This window comes from Melopsittacus undulatus, chromosome 3 (genome assembly GCF_012275295.1).
Source record: "Melopsittacus undulatus isolate bMelUnd1 chromosome 3, bMelUnd1.mat.Z, whole genome shotgun sequence".
In the NCBI taxonomy this organism is placed as follows: Eukaryota; Metazoa; Chordata; class Aves; order Psittaciformes; family Psittaculidae; genus Melopsittacus; species Melopsittacus undulatus.
Window position 1 is genome coordinate 7859166 of NC_047529.1, and position 17337 is coordinate 7876502.

At 38.5% G+C, this 17337-nt stretch overlaps 1 protein-coding gene and 1 non-coding gene across 5 annotated transcripts in view; both read left to right on the forward strand.

The window, feature by feature from the left end:
• The window catches only part of MACROD2 (mono-ADP ribosylhydrolase 2), an 882506-nt gene that overhangs the window by 403848 nt on the left and 461321 nt on the right, over positions 1-17337 (forward strand). The gene's annotated exons all lie outside the window — the stretch shown is intronic.
• On the forward strand, positions 1558-1749 carry LOC115946254 (U2 spliceosomal RNA). The gene has a single exon (XR_004080340.1). It is a non-coding gene; the product is annotated as a U2 spliceosomal RNA (small nuclear RNA).

Below are 17337 nucleotides of genomic sequence, written 5' to 3' on the forward strand. Positions count from 1 at the left end.
GAAACCTGAGACAAATCAACAGTTGTCTCATGTCAAAGGGTATTGCTGAACTCCTGATACCAAACAAAATTCCACAAAAGCTTCCAGTTAGTAGTTTAGGGTAAATTCAAGGGGTTTTCCTTTTTCCTACTTTAAAGACCAATAAAGTCTGGTATGTGCTTTGCTATCCAAGTATTTCAGCAATAAGGATGTACAGTTAGACATGTCATAAGAATTATAAAGTCTTCATTCGCATTTTGGAGGCCCCATATCTTCAAGGGAGCTCAGGGTGGACTTGGCTAAAGCCTCTGGGCTTTGATTCTGCTCACATTGGGTTTTATGCATTCTGATTCAGTAAATCTCATTAAGCACGTGTTTAATGTCCAGTATTCACTGAAAGTTCTGTTGACTTCAGTAGCAAATTAAGCACATACTGAAATGTTGTTCAGAGCCTTAGGGAAAGGTGATTAAACTGAAGAACAAAGCTGTGCTATTAAAATATTTTAACTCATTAAAATCCAGTAGATTTACTGATAGTAATTCACTGAATACTCTGTATTGAAAGTGAAACAATCACCTTATAGTTGGCTGGCTCTCTTGTGCAGTTTGGAACACCAACATCACTATATTAACTGGGTATTTCTGCTGTGACAATACATTTACTTTTGACCCACTGTTCTATTCTTATAAATAATTAGTGATTCTAATGAATGATTGAGAATATAATGGGAAATAAAAAGCTTTCCAAGCTTGTTTACAAAAGTCTTAAAAATTAAAATAATTTTAGAGAAATTGTTGTCTTGTTCCAAGTTACTCAAATATCTTTTGTTATTACTCATTAACTTCAAAGGATGTTTCTAGTTTCCATGCACAGGGATGATTTTTTTTTATTAAGCCTTAGCAGTATTATCTTTGTGTTCTTTGTGTGTGGATATTTGTGGAATTTGATACAGAGTAATTAAAACTCATGCTTTGGCAAGACTGAGATGTAGTCTTTGAATTAGCGTGTAGGATGCTCTAATGAGTCGAGCAAGCAGACAGAAAATGCACTGCACGGTGTGGTTCTGTATTTAGTGTGCTGTTTATTAAAAGCTCCCTTAAGTTCCAGACTTCTGTGAAATACTTTCTGTAGGGGAGATGTGCTGCTGTCTAGCTCATGGGGAGAAGGTTCTGAAATAACCCCATAATGAGTCAGAAATCAGAAGGTTTCTTAAATGCTTGGGGCAGGGGTAGGGGGGCAAGAGGAAGTTAGAGGGGAGGTTGTTTGGTGTTTTATTCTTTTTATTTGGTTAAACAAAGAGGAAATAACCAGACCAAGAGTGGAATATTTTGGGAGAATGGACATGGCATTGTTACCTTTCCCAAGTTCCTGTTCTGGAACGGTTACTGTGTGTGCAAAATCATGAGCTCATTGAAATCTTGGAGTGAGGTATTTGGGGTCTGCAGCTTCTTGAGATAAATCAGAGTGATAAGGCTACATAATTGTTGTTGCTGCTGCAGTGTTAAGGTCTGACGATGTTTCAGTCTCAGTGTGTGCACCGAGTCAGACCAAGCAACCATCGAGTCTGCTGATTCCTGTTTGCTTCTTGACCTTTTGGCAAAGATCAAGTGGAGCATATGTTTTTATCAGTTTAATATCTGTTATGTCCTCAACTTGAGGATTTTATATTAAATGAGTTTGGGGACTGGGAAATGTACTAGGAGCTTACGCCATCCTCTCCATGCATGAATTTGGCTGTTGCTGTGTTTCTAGACTGGTGTGAAAAGAAAAAGGAAAAAAAGGCAACAAGTCCCCTAATGACTATGAATGAATATGAAGGGAAGAGGAGGAACAGAGCAAGCATATCTTATCCTTCTCTAAAGTACTCGATTAATCTCCACCTATTTTCAGCTCAGGAATTTTATTGAGGCTCAGCAAAAACCCTGTACAAATAAAATCAAAACCACTTGTGATTGCATTGTAGTCTTGTTTTCACTGTCTTCTCAATCCGTATCAATATCCATTTTCTAACATCTGGTATTATAACATCAGGTTATCACCTTCAGGACTGGGCTTTCCTTTGTACTTACCAGTTAAGGTGAGCCTACACTTAACTCTCATCCTTGTTGAAGAGCAAGTTATTGAATCACTGTTGGTGTTTATTTTCACTGACCACTCATACAAGTGCTGGTTTTCTGGAAAATGAGATAAAATAGCAGTTGGAAATAACTGCAAAAACCAAAAGAGAAGAAACACCTCATCGTGGTGAAATGGAACATGTAGGATTTGATTTGGTTTGATTAAAAGCTATTGGAAAGAATTAATGTAATCAAGTTCTTCGAGGACACACTGCAGTCATGACTGTTTAAAATACATCCCAAACTATGGAGATTTTGTCTTCCCTTGAGTGGTTTTGATTAATTAAATACCAGCTTATTCCATTCTGTAAACTGAAGTTCCAGAACTGTTCATACCTGGCACAGGGGGTGGCTAACAAAAGCTGGTTTTATTTGGCCTATGACATAGTTACCTCTGAGGTCTGTGTAGTGCAGCAGGTGATGACATAAACATCTTTTGAAGCAGAATCAAGCCACTAAAGGCCAAGTTGAAGTGACAGGGTGAAGACTGGAACTTGTGTTAGAAGCAAAATGCATACAGTTCAGATAGGGGTGATCAAAATCATTTCTAGATGACACAAGGATTTGACCCTTCAAGGATTTCATACTAAGTATGTGAGGTAATACAGAAATGAGAAACTGTGTCATTGTAAATTAGTGTCTTTGAGTTAAGTCTCATTACCAAACCTTCAGGTTTTTAATTACTTGACCTGCCATGGTTAATAAAAAGCTGGTTAATTTGGTGTGGAGGGTTTTGGTGGTAGCTAGGTGCTCTACCAAAGTAATTGCAATAAAATAGAATGATAGTTCCAAAAAAATCCCCGTATTTCTTGTTTCTTGCATCATGAATTGTTTGATGGTTTCTTAGTCATTATTTCTAGCATCAGTATTTAAATTAGGAGATGTTAAATAAAACTGATGTTGGCAGAGGAGGGATTAGGTGTTTGCTGATTGTAAATATTTTAATGTTGCTATCTAATGGAAAATGCAATGTTTTCATTCTTGAAAGTTTTTGTTTAGTACCAAAACCTAGTGTTTACAAGACAGAAATCCACTGCAGCAAAATACCATCTTATTACTATGCGTGCTACGATGCTTACAGGTTATTGTCAATATACAGTGTCTACTGGCAAGGAAGCTTTTGTTTGTCATGGGAACAAAATGATTGCTCCTCATTTTTCTTGACTGCTGAGTTCTTTAAGCGAAAAGCATTTTCATCCTGGACTAAATATTGATTCTCTCTTTTCTCTCTCTCAGAAAATTAATTTAGTGTGAGTTATATTCGCCCAGGTGAGGTGAGGGCAGCTCCAGACCCCACAGGCTACTTAAACCTGTGATACAGGCCAGCATTCAGAAGTGTCTTCATTATCCCCAGGTCAGCGCATACATGCTAGATCTTTTGAAGAGTGTCTCCCAGGACAGCACAGGGGAGGATGTGTGGGCCACTTGTCTATAGCAGTAGGACTGCAGGCTCTCTTTTTCTTGGCCAGAAAGTAGTAGGATCTGTCTGCCTTCAGTCATGTCCACTTCCCTCCACTTCTGAGTGGTTCTGAACCCAAAAACCAGGTACAAAAGGTCTGCCTTCCAGAGACAGCCTTTGGAGATATGTAAAGATCTGCATTTTGCTGCGCTGATTTTTAGCACACAGAAATCCTTTCCACAGTGCACTAGAGGAAAAGTAGACAGGTTGGCAATAGCCAAATCTTCCCTTTGTAAATGGGTTGAAAACATGGAAGAGAGAATGCCGAGTGTTGAGATTATGCATGGTAATATGTTTACAAAACTGAGCATCCATTGCTATTGCCATGTTTCAGCTGACAGGGGACATGCTTATCCTTGAAGAGGGGCTCAGTGGCATATTCTTGATATACAAATTGAAAGAATAAGCAAGAGCAGTGGGAAGAGTTGGACAGGTTTCTGTAAAGAATTGTGTGCTTCCACTTCCTTTTCCAGCTCTCTTAGGAAGATGTTGTGAGGAACATCTGAACCCTTACAGGTGACAGTGTGGTCCCATTGCTATCACAGTGTTTGATACTGTGTCTGTGTGGATCTGTATTAGATTCAAAGCATAAGCCCATGTTACTGCAGAAATTACGGCATGCAAATGCAAAATATCTGCTGTCCCAACTTCTAAACTAGCTTTCATTATTCAGTTAAAAATCAGGCCAGATTGCTCGGTTCCCCTTAGAGAGGGATACCTATGTGGTCTTGATTTCACCGTTATAAAAGCAACAATTAGCATTCTAAGAAATTGGTTTAATAGAATTTATTGCAACATGCTAAGCTTTGATGTTTGTAAAGTCAGTGAGTCCGACATGCTGAATCCCTGGATATTAATGTGAAACTATTTTTTGATGTCTGTGTGCCATAGTCTGGCCTCTGTATTACAGCATTGGCCATTTCCTTAGTAAAATGATTTGAAATGATGAAGAAAAATGGTAAGGATTGTACATCTGTAGCACAAAGTTAACCGCACATCTCCAGCACAATGTTGTCATGCTTTTGTTCCAGAGTCAGTACTATTGAATTGATGTTGTATTCCCTTTTCATTTCATTTTTTATTTTTAATGATATTATTTTATTAAATGTTCACCCCAATAAAAATCAAACAAAAATGAGCTAACAGAAATGTAACCCACTCACTTCTTCTATGCCTCAGACAGAGCATAATCCTGCCAATGGCTTTCTGAAAACAATTAGGATTGTTTGAAAAGGTTTTAAGCTGAAATGGGGGCTTTCATATGGCCTCTATTATCTCTCCTCAAGGGAATGTATTTTGTTAAAGTGACGATTTATGGGATTCATTACTAATGTCAAACTTTGTTCTGCTGTGTGAAGTAGCATAATTAAAACACCAAAATAGCAGCACATAAGCGGTAGAACATTGTTGAACTTGTAGGTATTTCCACATAGGTGATTAGAAATTTGATGGAACAGTGATATGAGTGGTTGAGGCATGTCCATGTGAGATGGAAGAAAAACAAGCCTCGAGCAACTTAGCTATTTCCCTCAAAAGGATTTTATTCTGAGGAAGATGCAATATATAAGCGCAATAGCAGCTGGGTATTTTTAGAATTAATTTTAATTCCTATATAGTAAGTCTCTGCATGATGAGAGAATAGATACAAATCAGATAAGGTATCAGTTTGTCCCATTTGACTGACGTGGTCTTCCAGGATAAAACTACAATTTCTTTCCTTCTAAATGTGGTATTCAATTGGGAGTAAATTAATTAAGGCTGAGCTGATAAGTATCTGCAGTTCTGAAGCCATGACATGGCAAGACACCAGGTATGTATGTGCAAAACTGTTTCATACATCAAAAAAATAGTTAAAGTTCCTGTGCTTATTGTTTCTAGAGCTGTTACATGATACTTTAAATAAATAAATGACTTAATTCCATGTTCAGAATACCCAAAGGTGTATAATATTTTATTATTGCCTTAGGATGCATTAGTGTAACAGCTCTTCCCTCACTGGAGAGCCTTTTCTCATGAGAAAGGAACGCACTCTGTGCAATCTGCACTACCTGCTTTAGTACTTTATCTGTGTTATGGCGAACAAATAAAGATGAACATAATGTGACTCAAGCATCCTAAACTGACTCTTACTTCAGGGTTTCCTCAGTGAACTTCATTGATGGAGAGGACGTATGTGGAGATGTTATCCGTGGCAGCATGGTATGAATTGCTTAGTTACTCTGTACCTGCTGTAAAACTGTGTAGTTTCCCTGTTCTTCATTGAGGGGAGGTCAGAAATTCATGCAGCAGAAATGTTAAGGCTGTCAGTGTTTGAAACAGTCAGTTAAGACAACAGAAAACTGCACACGAGCTTTCAATTGAGTTGTAGATTATTGACTTCAGTGTTCACATGTGTTTAAACACAAGCGCTTTCTATGCTTATTCCAGTCACCCTGTGTCATTTTGTGTTGAATTATTTTTCTACCTTAAAATTGAGCTAATTGTAAAATGTTTTCATACAACAATATGGAATGTAGAAGGGTGTGTTTTACAGAAATGTTATTTTCCCTGAATTCTCTGTAATACTCTCTTAATGAATGAGACAGAAAATCAAGTACAAAATCTTTAAAAAATACTTTTGAATGCCATCTTCAAGTGGATATTATGAGGAATGAATATAGATGGAGATTAATCATAAACTTTTTCTGACAGTACTGACATTTCTCGTTTCTAAACAAATAGATAAATCATAGCTAAGGAGTTGTTTTGATCATTTTTGGTGTTAAAGCAAAATCTAGGCCCATACATTTTGCACCTATACTTCTGAATTAACTGTAAAACACTCAAAACCCAAAAGCTTTTGTTTTACAACGATCAGTAAACTACTTTAAAAGTTGTTCCATTCAGTGGCCTTTAGCCTGGGGTAGCAAACTACTGGTGAGCCATGGGTGATGGCATGTGGAGGAAGTCTGCAGGGCAGTCCATCATCTAGTGGATATTTCCTGGCACGTGGCACTGGAACCTGAATGCTTTGTAACACTCTTTTCACATGAAGCTTTGCCTATGGCTCCTGCTGCAAGAAGGAAATGTGGCTATGTGAAAGAGGGAAAGGGGATTGAATGGAGATGCTAAATACAGACAGTGAAAAGGGAAACCTTGACCAGATTGGAGTTGGGAATACTTAACCTGAGCCAGATTTAGTATCCCTATATTTTTGTTTGAAGAGTGAGGTGAAGGAGTATGGTGTTTCAGAGTGAAGAGGTTTGCACCTGTGATATGGTGGATACTGGTGCAAGATTTTGGTTCTGAAGTTGTCTTCCAATAGTCAGTTTAGGGAAGCATGATATGAAGTTATTCTCTGAGGAGCAGTGTTAGACTGCATGTAATTCACCTGAAGTGGCAAAAAGAGTCTTTGAACCTTCTTGGTGCTGTGTTTTTAAAAATATTTTGCTCTATGTAGAACAAAAGTGGATATCTAACCCAAAGGCCACGTACAAACCTTCAAATTTAACCTTTTCATTTTGCTTGACACTCAAGAAGAAAGGGGGCATGTTGTCTGAGCATTTACACAGAGGATGGGGAGTGGTGGTGGTGAAGGGGATAATGACTTCAGCTCTGATTTTCTTCTTCCTGCTGCAACAAGGCATCTGTATTCTCTGCTGGGTGCACCCAGCCTGCAGGAAGCTTTCATCCCTGCAAACAAGAAGTCAATCAGCAGATCACTGGGAAATTGGAGAGCCATGAGAGCTGGTCTTGTGATGACCTGTGCTAAGAAACAATAGTGTGGATGGATGGTGAAAGAGGAATAATGGGAAGAACGTGAGGCAGGGCTTAGGTGTACTTCCATCTGCAGTATTGCAAAGACAATGCTGCTATGGCATCAGGTGCCGGGAGCTGCCAGCCAGCCCTAGCAACAGATCTCTCTTCCATTTCACATACAAAGGGGAAAACTCAGTCAAAAATCAACTTGCAGCTGGCTGGCACTTCAGGGGGATCATTGACAGTAGTGAAAGAAGGAAGACTGAATGTTTCTGGGCTGGGATTAGCTGAAGTCTTCTCTTATTATATAATGGCTTATTATACCATAGTATTCAGGCAAATGTGCATAGTGTAACAGTATGTCAATTATTTTGTCTAGTAATCAGACTCTTCATTTTGTGCTGCAAAAACAAATGTCTTTTTCAATTGCTTTAATATGCTACATTCTTTAAATTAGATGGTCTAGAGGCAGTATATAAACAGCACTCTCCAATATTATTCCAGAAAATGAATAGCACGTGTGATGCCTACGCTCATCTACAAGAAAAACTGCAGAGTGACATAGGTTCTTGTTATTTGCTTCCATATGAACAGCTCTGAGTAAGCGTCTATTCTCAAGAAATACACATTTGCTGCATTCCGGCTCAGGGAAGGCTGTGTGTCTATTTGACATGCTCTCAGCGGAGAATTGCTTATCCATGCCTGATCCTGACCGGTTTCACCTTCCAAAAGAAACTAGCATAGGTCAAAAGTTGGCAAGATGGATTGAAAAGTGTTTCCAGCTGATGGAAATGCTTTTGCTAACCAAGTGGGGGAACTTGAAATTTAATCTGTTCTCAATGGAAAAACAGCAAATAGTCCATGTTTCAACACGAATAAGCTATTCCAGTATCTAAAGTGCTGACATACGTGAGTTTTTCAAAGAACAGAGACTCTGAATCAACTACTTTTGCATGAAAGGTACAGATACAAAGTGTCTTCTCTAATGGACTTCCCATGCCAAATGAACTGCTTTGTTTTCTAGTTCACTGCAGAGCTAACAGCTACACCTGGATGCGAATGTCTCCAGACGCTGCATCCTCCTCCAGTTCTTATGTTCAGTGATTTTGGCATTCTTTCCCTTTCTCAGATCTTAATATTTTCCCTTCTGTAGTTGATTCTCTCTGTCCCTTATTTGAATATTCATTAGTTCCATTTCTCCTTTTTTCTCATATGAATTTCTTCTTCCTGTTTACTTTTTTCACTAACGCCTGTTTGCCATGTTTAGGCTCTTCCATATGCCATTTCTTCACAAGTAGTTCCCATATTGCCCAACACTTTGAGGGAAACACACGTTCTCAGTTGTTACCTGTTCCTCTACAGGAGGAGTGCATGCTGTGAGCTTAGGATAAGAAGAGCATGTCTTGTTGGGCAAAGATTATTTTATTCCTCCTTTGATTTTCTTAGCAGCTTTTTTTGCCCTCCATTCCTTCCATCTGTCTCTGACTTAAAGCAGAGTGTAAGGCAAAGGAAGGGCCAAGTATCTGTTAGTTTTCCTGTAAAAATACAAAATGGTGATGAGGATGTGAGTCAGAGCCTGAGTAACACTGGGAACAGCAGAATAAAAGAACATTACATGTATTTCTTCATTACAATATTCCTTTCTTTATTCCATTGTTTGTCCTTTTTTTTCCTCTTTGTACCTCTCCTGCCTCACATATGCAACTGATTGATGTATTAAAGATCTTCAATCAAGCATGGTTACCTTCTCATTTGCCTGGAACAGGGAGCTCCTTACCTATAGGATTTGTATTGGGAGTGCTAAGCTGCCCTTCATGGCTTTGCAGGGTGAATGAAATTTGTTATGCTTTACCCAGCCCTGTCACACTGCCCATTGCATAACATTGATCTCTTGGTCAAACTGATGAGTGCATATTTCTAGTGTAAATTCAGAACTAAACAAGGCAGGAAAAACTTAGAGGTGGTTTGGTAAAATCTTCTAAAACAGTTTCAAAAATTCATTTCTCTTGACAAGGGCAATCAGCAAAGACAGATTTTATACTGCAGGAACAATCTTGTTTGACTGTCTTGGGCAAATTCTCCCACTACCGACTGACTACTGAGATTAACTAGAAAACAAACCCTGTTACAATTGGTCAAGCACTGCCTCTCCAGTTGTACTTAACTTGTCGCAAGCCTCAGAAGATGTTTATTTTAACACAGCCGTTTTATGGTACTCGAAATATCTTCCTACACTGCATTGCTGCTACTATGGATAATGGATGACCACTTGGTTAATGTTTGATGGCAGTTACAATCCACATCTCCCGAAGTTAAGTGTCCTTATGTCTTTATACAAGAACTGACCTTCAAGGACGGTAAACATATTGTTTGGCAACAAGTTAATTACAGACTTTATCTTCCAAAAACATTCATGTCATGGGTGGGATAATTAAGATGTCCTTGCAAGGGAAAAAAGTTGTTGAGTTATAGTAATGTTCCAAAGTAGGTGTAGGAAACCGAGGTCACAACAGTATTACAAGAGCTGTGTACTCATGTTATTTTGACTAAATCATTCTCCTTCTCCGGCTATAAAAATGAAAGATGGACTTAAGTGATATGTATGGCAATATATTCTGTATGTCTGTGAAAAAACAAAGGGATTTGGATTGTGCAGGGGGATGATGGGCAAGCAGAACTGATTGCATTTGATTTACTAGGGGATTGATTGCTAGGGTTTGTTTTGGTTGTCTCCCCTTTCCTCCTTTTAAGGCCTGTATCTTTTGTCAAATGGTTAGGATCATGTTGTCCCTTTCTAATTTTATAATGTGAACTTTATGGTGATAAATAGCTAATTATTTGCAATTGAATTAGGCTATGAATTTAGATATGACAGAAACAGATGTACCAGTGATTACCTTCAGTGCGTGCTCAGGGGATCTAAGTTTAACATAGTATAAATACCTTCCAGAAATGTTATTTCTGAAATGGAACAGTGCAGCGATTACAGAATATGATAGAAATGCTGATGGGTTCTGTGGTACTTGAATATCCTCCAGATGGATGCATCTCAGCTATGACATGTGTTTTGCTTTGTTTCTTTCCTGGAAGAATTCATGAAGGAAGGAGAGGAGTTTCCACCGGTAGAGATCTGAAGTTCCAGTTCTGGAGTGCTGAGTCTCTAAGCTGGAAGCATGTCATTTGGGTGAAGTTATGAAGTATTTTTTCCACAGTGTACACTCAGAAGATGACACTGAGCAGTTTCCAAATATGGAGCCCTTGGTAGGGCACATTGCAGTGTTATTTTGTGGGTGCCTCTTAAATGGGAGTCTTTTTGGCTGACTGAACTATGAATTATGACAAAGCAGCAGGTTAAATACCCCAGCATGCCTTTGTTTTAACATGAACCTAAGGATGAATACTCACAATAATGTAGTTGAAAGATTTGAGTTGTAGTATCTGAAAGAAGTGTGGACTATCCACATGTTCTCTATCTCAAAACTTGATTTAGGAGATCAATAGGTTGTCTAATCTGACAATTCTGAGCTACTGTTTTCAGTTTAGATTTTCTATTTTGAAACTTACATTCCAGCAGAAATAAGTCATTCCTTTTTCAGCTGACAGTACAAGCTTCAACAATAAAATAACTTTAGAATGAGTTTTATTTTCTTCAGTAAAAGAAAAGTTGGTTAGAATTAACACATCCCCAAGTACAGGCACAATACATAGTCTAAATGCGGCAGGAGTGTGAAAGATCGAAACACGCCCTTTGAGACCTCTTTCCATGTATCCATTTGTCATTAGAATGAGAATATTTAAGCATCCCAACATTAGAGAATAAACAGAAAAATGGGGTTTAAGTGCAGAGACTTAGATTGATGGAACTATGTCATTCATGTCTAATGCAGTGCTGTTAACGCACTCATATATAATTGATACAGTAGTACAGAGTGTATCCAGGCTGTGATTATACAAAGTTCAAGGCAATGGAATTATACCTTTATAGTGGTTCATTTTGAGGCTGTCTCAGTGTCTGTCTTGGAAGTTAAATCCCTGTATCTTTGCACTTATGAAAGTGGTGTCTGTAGATATTTTGCCATGATGTGCTCAAGTCAGACAATTTCTTCCAGACTCCTTCATTATTAAATGGCACTGAAATGTGATTTTTATTGTGCAAATCAATTGAGGGGTTCCATAGTTTGAAATTCATCTCCATCCCTAACCTGAAAGCTAGTTCATATTTGTTGTACCTTCCGCACTATGTGAAAGTTGAGTAAACCAGTTGATCTCTCAGGCAGGAGGTGGTATATCTTATATAGTTATCAGTGAACATTGCATACACTTTGTAATGTTTTTGTTTGTGTGTGAACTAGATAGTTTTGGTGATCAAGCTTTCCAGTTGTGGACATTTTAACTTTCTAAATATGACGTTACCTCTGATGTTGTTTCTTGGAAACTTCATGGCATATTTTCTAGTTGTCTCTGTTTATCAGGTTTACTTGTGTATTGTGCTTGATCCAATAGGACTCTGTTGAATTTGTTTGAGGTGATCTTTTCTGCATAACTGTGTGCAAATAAGTGTTCTGATAATCCCTTTCTCTCTGAATAAACCAGTTTAATACTTGCTTCTGTCCCTGTTACACAGAGATGAGAGACTTGACCTATTTTAAAAAATTAGCTGCTTAACTTTGTTAGCTACAGGGACATGGAGCTGTGGAGTTTTTAGAGTTCATTTTTTAATGAGTTGCCATTGGGATTTTTTGGGCACACATGGATGGGCTTTTCCTTTGGATTGTTATCTTTTGCAATGGAAGTTGATGGAATTCTTCTCTTCTTCTCACCTGCTAATGTTCCCTAACCTGGTTAGTGCTCTTCAGTCCTTGACCTGCTGCATAGGCTCCAGCTTTGTGCATGAAATCTGCTTGCATTCTATATAGATTATTCCTCTTCATGTGCATTCAAGCAATAGGCATGGAAGTTGATTCATAGATGATTACAATTATTTCTAATGTGACATTTAGCCCAGAACTGTATTGTTAGCCCTGGAAAGAAAGAAAGAAAAAAAAGAAATACGTTGTTAATGCTATCCTATGTTCAGTGGCTTTGATGGTTCTTGCTGCAGATGTTTCAGATTACTGTCAAAACTTCATTATCAGTGATAATATACTAATGCACTCAGTTGACATAGGGGTTGACTGAATGACTATTGCAATGTATAATTAGGTTGGTGTAATATGATACATTTCCACTGATCCTACCCAGCCTTTAAATGAAATCTGTTTGAGTCTGAATTCCCTTGCTGCATTGTTACCATTCCCAGAGTGACTGCTACCATTTTTGTTAGGATCCTTGCACGGAGGTGTGTGTATGTGAGTGAAACTCCATGTTACACAGCTGCAAATACATTTGCATTCAAGTTTCTTTAAATAGTGATATCACTGGAAATGATAATAATAGTAATGCCATTGTAGAGTTAGAAGAACATGTATTTGTCCTCAGACTAATAAATTGGATCAAAATATATTATGTTGATATTATATATAATCCATACACTGTATATTACACTTATTTGAAAGTATTAAGCCATTTGAGTGCTATTGCACTTTATAACCTGTATACACAAACAAATTGTTTGCAGAGGTGTGTGTCTGCAAAGTGAAAACCTGCAATTTTCCCAGAATGCCTCCAATAGCTGTCAGCTGCTTCCTCAGACTTTGATAATTGAAAGGTTTGTTATTTTTTTTAGGAAAGGAAGATGGTTTCGATTATCCAAAGCTAGTAGAATGTCTAACTAGCCCTCCGCTATCAGCGGACTTGTTTACATTGGGATTTGGACTAAATTGAGATTGCACATATCCAGATGTTATCTGCCCGGGTGACTTTTTCATTTACTTTGGCAAAGGATTTGATGGTATATTGCTACCATCTCCTTGTCAGTTTTCATATTATATATTGAAAGCTACATTTAGACTTTTATAAACTTTTTTTTTTCTCTTAAATTGTTAACTCCTAAACTTTTGCTCTTGGTTTCTATGGGTGTATCCTCATTTTACAGTAGGCTCATCTGAATAAAGATTATAGGATATGGAAAGTTGTATAAGTTTTCATGTCATATATTGTCAGTTTTCATATTATACATTGCAGGCTACATTTAGACTTCTATAAACTTCTTTCTCTAAATTGTTAGCTCCTAAACTTTAGATCTTGGTTTCTAAGGATACATCCCTATTTTACAGTAGGCTCATCTGAATAATGATTATAGGATATGGAAAGTGCTATCCATTGCATGGCTGGACACACAGCTGAGTAAATTCTGATTTATTTTTCAGGTTTTATAGTTCATTTCTTTTGGTGGTAGACACATTGGGAAGGTCACTGCTATAAGTCTAGACTGAAGCCTTGAATTTTGCCTCATGTGGAAAGCATGGGATTATTACAGGAACCATACTGAAACCAAGAGGTGGGATTTTGATCCTTACTTGTATGTTTTCTTATTGCTTAGCATTAAAAAAGCCAAAGTCCCAGAAAAACAAGCCCTAAATCAAAATTAAACTTTACTTATTCTTGATTTTTATCTCTGCTTTGCTGTGCTAAGTGACAAAGATGTGTCCGTGATGCATCTGCTCTGCAACGTCCTTCAGCAAGATAGGAAGGACAAAGCTCTCCACCAAGAACTTGTTTTCTTCCCAGCAATCAGTGACCTATCATGCCAATGGCTCACCAGAGGAGCAAAGGCTCCTTGTACGAGTAGCTTACAGCAGGATAACATTCCACTGAGTATCAGTGGGGAATTGCAGAAAGCATTAGCCAGGACTACTGAGAAGTAGAACTACAGTACTAGAAAAACAGGAACAGCTGAACAAGAGCATCATTTAATTCATTACTGTCCTGTTATTTTTCAGCACTGATGGGGTTGGAAGTGGGTGGGGAGGGAGAAGTATCTTAGCTCAGAAACCTGTTACTTATGGTGTGCTAGGCTGAGAAGCAGCTTGGATAAAGAATTCCATTTTTTATATCTTTTGAGTGCTAAAGATGTATAGTGGGTGAGTGCTCAAAGCTCAGCAGAAATCAGACAGAGCTGCAGCCAACAGAAACAGAGGTTTGCAAGTGTAAGATCCTAATCTATGTCCTGGCAAACCTTTCTGTTAAGTTGTTTCACCTCTTTCAACCTTGAGACCTTCTGGTTGCAAATTAAAGAGGGTTCGTGCTGGTCCTCACATGACTTACAGATGCATACATCCTACATGAGATCTGAAAGGAGCTCCACTTATTAATGTTTATACAGGCTGGGTAGATCTAATCCTATTTGCAGGCCTTTAAAATGCCAACTTTTTATTTTAAGCCTGGTTTACTTTAGCTGCAGTATTTAACCTCAGAAATGTGTTTGTGGGATTTTCCCTCAATGGCATTTTAAAAAGTGAGAGGTTCTCAATCAGGAAAAGTAATGAAAATGTACATGCTCTTTTGCATGTGTGGTTTAAGCAAATCGATGCTGTAACCATACGAAGAGGGTTTTAAATCAGACAGATTGCTGTTTATTCTGGTAGTGCCTAAAGACTGGCTTTCCTTGGTAATGTAGGAACACATGGGGACAGGTTTGTAATCTCCTGTACTAGCCAAGGTGAGTGATACCAGTAGAATTTTGTGGTAAAATCCATGAACAGTTAATGTTAGCAAGTATCAGCCTAATTCCAATTGGAGAATGGGAGAGAGAAGGGAAAGGAAGAAGAAAAACTGATTTTGAAGATGCAAGTAATTGAAAGGAAATGTGACACTGAAAAGACAGAAATTATTAAAGAGCGAAACTGTTTATTTATTTATTGTATTATTTATCCTATGTATTTTTTATATATATATATTATATGCAGTGAAGGGTAGAGGCAGGAAGGGAAGGTAAAAATGGTCTGCTAAGTGAAAGAGCAGTTAGCACAGGAAAATACATCAAAGCTTTAGATGTATGAATCACCAGAAGTACTTCTTGTTGGCAGCTTTTGCAGCTGCTTTCACTAGTTGGAAAGTGGCTTGTTTTCTCTCTGAGAATTTCCCCCCAGGCTGAATGATGGAGAGAGATTGGGCATCTGCAGTTAATAAATTATTACCAACAATCAGACATTTTTACATGTGTGCCTACGTCTATGTGCCCATACTCAGGGCTGTGCAAGAGGTGAATGCAAAACTGGTTCCTGTCCAATGACTTCAGAGCTTACTTGATAGTTAGAGACAACACAGGTTGGGTGTTCCACTTGGTGGTGGTTGTAGCTCCTAGTGTTACCTCTTTTTCTTTCTTTTATATGGATTTTATAAAAGAGCAGTGGTTTGCTCAGTATAGTGAGTGAATCACATTTTCAATAGACAGTTGACTCACTATATAATGATCTGATACTGCTACAAGATTTGTGAGATTTAAGACAATTTTTTTTTAAAAGCTGGATCTGAAAAACATAACAGGAAAATAAGTCTTGCATGGATCTTGCAGCATCTGCTGGGTGGGGAGCCTGCAGTGTTAGCTTTTGTACAAAGCAGCTTTCTAGTATCTAAAGGGGACTAGAAGAAAGCTGGAGAAAGACCTTTTAGAAGTGACAGGACAAGGGGAAATGGCTTTAAACTGAAAGAGGGGAGATTTATATTAGATATTAGGAAGACATTCTTCCCTGTGAGGGTGCTGAGGCGTTGGCACAGGGTGCCCAGAGAAGCTGTGGCTGCCCCATCCCTGGCAGTGTTCAAGGCAGGCTGGACGGGGCTTGGAGCAACTTGGTCTAGTGGAAGGTGTCCCTGCCCATGACAAGGATTTGGAACTGGATGAGCTTTGAGGTCTCTTCCAACCAAAGCCATTCTGTTAATCTGTGATTTTATGAAATTGGAACAAAATCGCTTTTAGGTACAAGAGAAATAGTAGAGTATCAAGAAACTCTGGAAGAATCAATTATCCTACTTTTTTTCCATTGGCCTTCATGAAGGCACATTTGTTTTGCATAAAAATTCTTTTTTTTAGGGAATGGTGTTTAAAATGTTGGACTTTTTGTTTTACAGGACAATTTTAGACAGAGAGTAGGGCTGCTGATTCTGGGCCAGTGATCATGGGGACATATGTTAGAAGCCTTTATCTTCCCATTCCCTTAGGTATTTACACTGACACTGATGAGGTGCTTGGCATTTAATTGCATTGCTATGTTGGCCATTATGGCCTAGTCAGAAGGAAAGGGCAAGGGCAGAGGAAGATTTACCAGTGCTGCTTTTTGGGTCAGCCAAGCATTTTTCAGGAGCATCCAGGAAATCGGTCTTCTCTTTGCTCCTTGCCTTGTATGTAATTAATTTGGGCTAAATGACTGATGTTTAACTGAATTCTGTGTTAGCCACTCGTTCAGAGAGCAGGGCCAAGCTGTCAGCCTCTGATATGTTTACTGTTATCAGATGTCTTCTCAACTGCTGTAATAATTTACATAGAACAAAAGAAAATGTAGGCTCTGCTTAAAACCTGAGATTCCTGTGTTCTCTTCCCCTGCAGAGCTGGGAGTCTTGAGAACAAAGGGAATTGAGACAGGAGCAAAGCAAAGAAACCAGGATTTTTAGTAGAATCAATGTAGTTCAGCAGTATTTGAGAGGTGGAGCTCTTTGGCTGAAGGACAGAGGGGTAGTGTTACATAGAAGGAAAACCGTGTGCCAGAAGACATCAGGAGGTTTCAGCTAGATCCCAAAAGGCATTCAGGAGTGCAGAAATGGGATGGAGGAATGCTTTTTCTGTTTTTTCTAGGTTCTTTTATCTCTTGGCGTATCTAAAGTAGAGGTTCATAGGACCTCTTTCCAAAGCTGCGTGTTACATATGTCATCCAGGCCTCGTCACTGGAGACAGAGAGGCTCTGTAACACAGGGTGCTCAGAAGGAAGGAGCTGTGAGAAATGGGTAGATTTAAGCTATCAGGTTGTTAATTTTTCATTCGAGGTGCTGTGAAGGGCCAGGGAAGCTGGGGATTATCTCTCTCAGCAACACTTGCCAGAAGAAAGAGACTGAGCTGGTACTAACTTACACCAAAGGCAACTTGAGAGTACCTGGGTACATACCATGTC